The following is a 4,937-nucleotide window of genomic DNA, read 5'->3' as shown; positions in this document are numbered from 1 at the left end:
CTCTCTCTCTCTCTCTCTCTCTCTCTCTCTCTCTCTCTCTCTCTCTCTCTCTCTCTCTCTCTCTCTCTCTCTCTCTTTCTCTCTCTCTCTCTCTCTCCCTCTCTCCCTCTCTCTCTCTCTCTCTCTCTCTCTCTCTGCCTGTGTAGATAAGAGTGAAAGGATCCAGGACACTTTTTGAATGATCCTTAAGTGAAACTTGGTGACTGAATGAGATCTTCAGGACTCTAAGTGACCCCTGACAGGTGCAGGATGACCTCTGACAGGTCCAGGATGACCCCTGACAGGTGCAGGATGACCTCTGACAGGTGCAGGATGACCCCTGACAGGTGCAGGATGACCTCTGACAGGTCCAGGATGACCCCTGACAGGTGTAGGATGACCCCTGACAGGTGTAGGATGACCCCTGACAGGTGTAGGATGACCCCTGACAGGTCCAGGATGACCCCTGATAATCCTTAACGAGTGACCCGACTGACTGCTCAATGAACAATTGATGATTTTGTAGTTAAATTTAGGAGAACCCTTGAATGGGTGAATTGGGGTCACTGACCCCAGGATGTGCGGGCTGGCTGACCCCAGGATGTGCGGGCTGGCTGACCCCAGGATGTGCGGGCTGGCTGACCCCAGGATGTGCGGGCTGGCTGACCCCAGGATGTGCGGGCTGGCTGACCCCAGGATGTGCGGGCTGGCTGACCCCAGGATGTACTGGCTGGCTGACCCCAGGATGTGGGGGCTGGCTGACCCCCGGCTGACCCCAGCATGAAGCGAGGAGCGGGAACAAAGCCTAGGTATGATGGTTATACTCATAAGCACTCAACAAACCCTTCTAGCCGACCGTATAATTTAGTGTTGGTTCTGTATTTTTCCACTGCCGTGTTATTCTATGCAAATTACTGACAAACACCCGAGGCTCCACACAGCTCACGCCCGACATAATGGCTCCGCTACACTACACGGAGGACGCCACCTGTCCTGTCCTAGGACAGGTGGCGTCCTGTGTCCTAGCCACCACCTGTCCTAGCCACCACCTGTCCTAGCCACCACCTGTCCTGGCCACCACGTGTGACAGGGCCCCGTCAACAAAAGAAAGCAAGCGCTCTAAGGTAAGGCTGGCTGTGGCGGCCGCGGGTAGTGGGTGTCGAACAATGTCTCCTTTGATATGAAACAGTTTGGTGTGAAGAGAGGCGGGGTAAACACGGCAGGGGAGTCCTTGTGGGTCCCCGGGCGTTAAGTATATAACCTCAACACCAGAAAAATGGTTTTAATCGTGATTCGTACACGCGGGGAGGCTGGTGGATGAGGCTTCACCTTTGTCTTGGGAGTCAACACACCTCAGGCCTCGAGCAGCTCCCAAACTTCTGAATCAATAAACAAATGATTCTCCTTCCCCTTTACTACTCCTAAAAAGTTCTGAAACTTTTTGAAGCAATGAACGACAAGTTCTGAAAATCTTCGAAAGCTGTGAAAAAGCTTGACGAAAACATCTGAAAAGTTTCGGATGATCTGAAGAACAGAGTCAACAAGAGCTTCGGAATATTTGAAACTTTTTTTAGTTATTGAATGAAACTGAATACTCTGAAGGCCTTAAGGAACATTACTGGAAATGACTCAAGAATCCGATTACATAGTTTTATCATTTATCCTTTGATAAATTAAAACTTTCAAATTCTGAACAAAATACACGTAAGACTGATACCAATCTATTACATAGATGAGTTTCAGATAACTCAGAATCAAATCAAAATCTCTAATCTGTTTCCACCACCAAATCCTGAACAATTTCCCAAGTCATTGACGGAAATTTAATGTTTTCTGCCTAACTAAACAATTTAATAATTCCTTGAAATTCATTGAAAAAATACATACAAGTTTTACAGTGTCAGAATCAATAGATCTGGTTCAAGATTACAAAATAAATGAACTGTACCTAACTATATTTTCTGAGTTAGAATGTTTTCCTACAAGGATAAGGAGAATCAGTTGAAATATTACAAATAAAATACAAATATCTGTTTTATTTAGTCTTGAAACAAAGAGGTGTTGCCAATACATAACTCCTAAAAATTTTATTTACGGGTTTGAGAAAAAAAGAACTTTTAAAATTTCGAAGAAAGCATTTGGAGAATGTTTCTTATATTGTCAACACCAGGCTGTGGGGAGTCATGGGTCCTGTGTCAACACCAGGCCGTAGGGAGTCATGGGTCCTGTGTCAACACCAGGCCGTGGGGAGTCATGGGTCCTGTGTCAACACCAGGCTGTAGGGAGTCATGGGTCCTGTGTCAACACCAGGCCGTGGGGAGTCATGGGTCCTGTGTCAACAACAAGCTGTAGGGAGTCATGGGTCCTGTGTCAACACCAGGCCGTGGGGAGTCATGGGTCCTGTGTCAACACCAGGCTGTAGGGAGTCATGGGTCCTGTGTCAACACTAGGCTGTGGGGAGTCATGGGTCCTGTGTCAACACTAGGCTGTGGGGAGTCATGGGTCCTGTGTCAACACCAGGCCGTGGGGAGTCATGGGTCCTGTGTCAACACCAGGCTGTGGGGAGTCATGGGTCCTGTGTCAACACTAGGCTGTGGGGAGTCATGGGTCCTGTGTCAACACCAGGCTGTAGGGAGTCATGGGTCCTGTGTCAACACTAGGCTGTGGGGAGTCATGGGTCCTGTGTCAACACCAGGCTGTGGGGAGTCATGGGTCCTGTGTCAACACCAGGTTGTAGGGAGTCATGGGTCCTGTGTCAACACCAGGCCGTGGGGAGTCATGGGTCCTGTGTCAACACCAGGCTGTGGGGAGTCATGGGTTCTGTGTCAACACCAGGCTGTGGAAAGTCATGGGTCCTGTGTCAACACCAGGCTGTAGGGAGTCATGGGTCCTGTGTCAACACCAGGCCGTAGGGAGTCATGGGTCCTGTGTCAACACCAGGCCGTGGGGGGTCATGGGTCCTGTGTCAACACCAGGTTGTAGGGAGTCATGGGTCCTGTGTCAACACCAGGCCGTGGGGAGTCATGGGTTCTGTGTCAACACCAGGCTGTGGGGAGTCATGGGTCCTGTGTCAACACCAGGCTGTAGGGAGTCATGGGTCCTGTGTCAACACCAGGCCGTAGGGAGTCATGGGTCCTGTGTCAACACCAGGCCGTGGGGGGTCATGGGTCATGTGTCAACACCAGGCTGTAGGGAGTCATGGCTCCTGTGTCAACACCAGGCCGTGGGGGGTTATGGGTCCTGTGTCTCACAAAACACTCCAGCACACTGACGCTCACACTGCCCAATCTGTTATCCTGAAATAACATTTCCTAGATCCCATAATTAGTGTTAATTGCATTGCTTTAATTATGCAATTAGCAATAAAAATATCATTGGCGTTGATTACCCTATTTTGTGTTGAAATAATCCAGACTGGCAATGTCTGGATTACTTCAGGTTAATGTTTCACAAAGCTTGGATTACAGAATATTAGGCATTGAAATCTCTGGTCCTTGAAGCTCTACTTACAAAGCTGCATATTCTCCCAGCTTGGCGCAGCCCACGGCGGGTGTTGAGGTCTCTTAAGACGGGTCAGCTGTTTAATACGACGGGGCAGTGTAATGTTGATAACATGTAAACGGCTAAATCTTATATGATCTAACAGATCTTATATGTTCTGAGTATAGTCGAAGAATATAACCTCCTTGTTCCTGGTTCTCATTATTGTGCTGGTACTGTTTCATCCATGTCACACTGTGTTGATGCTCTCTCATCCATGTCACACTGTGTTGATGCTCTCTCATCCATGTCACACTGTGTTGATGCTCTCTCATCCATGTCACACTGTGTTGATGCTCTCTCATCCATGTCACACTGTGTTGATGCTCTCTCATCCATGTCACACTGTGTTGATGCTCTCTCATCCAGCCAATATGAGCTGCCTCGTATGGACCAATATGAGCTGCCTCGTATGGACCAATATGAGCTGCCTCGTGTGGACCAATATGAGCTGCCTCGTATGGACCAATATGAGCTGCCTCGTATGGACCAATATGAGCTGCCTCGTATGGACCAATATGAGCTGCCTCGTATGGACCAATATGAGCTGCCTCGTATGGACCAATATGAGCTGCCTCGTGTGGACCAATATGAGCTGCCTCGTATGGACCAATATGAGCTGCCTCGTATGGACCAATATGAGCTGCCTCGTATGGACCAATATGAGCTGCCTAGTATGGACCAATATGAGCTGCCTCGTATGGACCAATATGAGCTGCCTCGTATGGACCAATATGAGCTGCCTCGTATGGACCAATATGAGCTGCCTAGTATGGACCAATATGAGCTGCCTAGTATGGACCAATATGAGCTGCCTCGTATCTAGAATTAATTGACGATTGCTTTCTTACGCAACACATTAAGGAACCAACGCGGGGAAATAATATTTTAGATTTAGTGTTAACTAACAGGGAAACACAAATTAAGGACATGGAAATAGGGAGTGAGCTAGGGAACAGTGATCATAAAGAAATCAGATTTAGCATAGAATGGAATAGATCTGTAGGAGAAAATTCTGTTAAAGTGCCTGATTTTCGAAAAGATGATTTCAATAGCCTAAGAATTTTTTTGGGTCAAATAGATTGGAATGTCTTGGGTATGGGGTGTGGGCTAGACGTGAACCCTGCGACAGGTGACGGAAAAGGGGATTTCGATGTGGATTCAAAATATAACCTATTTATATTTTGTTATATTCCTATTTCTCCACTAACAACATTATCCCACTCTGACTTAACCCCATTTATACTAACTCTCTGTTTCCTTTGGAATAGCCATGCCCTAATCCAACTTAATATAGCACCCCCAATACCATGAGCTTCTATTTTTTTAATCAGTCTTTCATGTGGCACTGTATCAAAAGCTTTGCTAAAGTCAAGGTACACAACATCACAATCCTTACCACTATCAACTGCCTCAAC

This window comes from Procambarus clarkii, chromosome 63 (assembly GCF_040958095.1).
Source record: "Procambarus clarkii isolate CNS0578487 chromosome 63, FALCON_Pclarkii_2.0, whole genome shotgun sequence".
NCBI lineage: Eukaryota > Metazoa > Arthropoda > Malacostraca > Decapoda > Cambaridae > Procambarus > Procambarus clarkii.
This window is presented reverse-complemented; position numbering follows the sequence as displayed.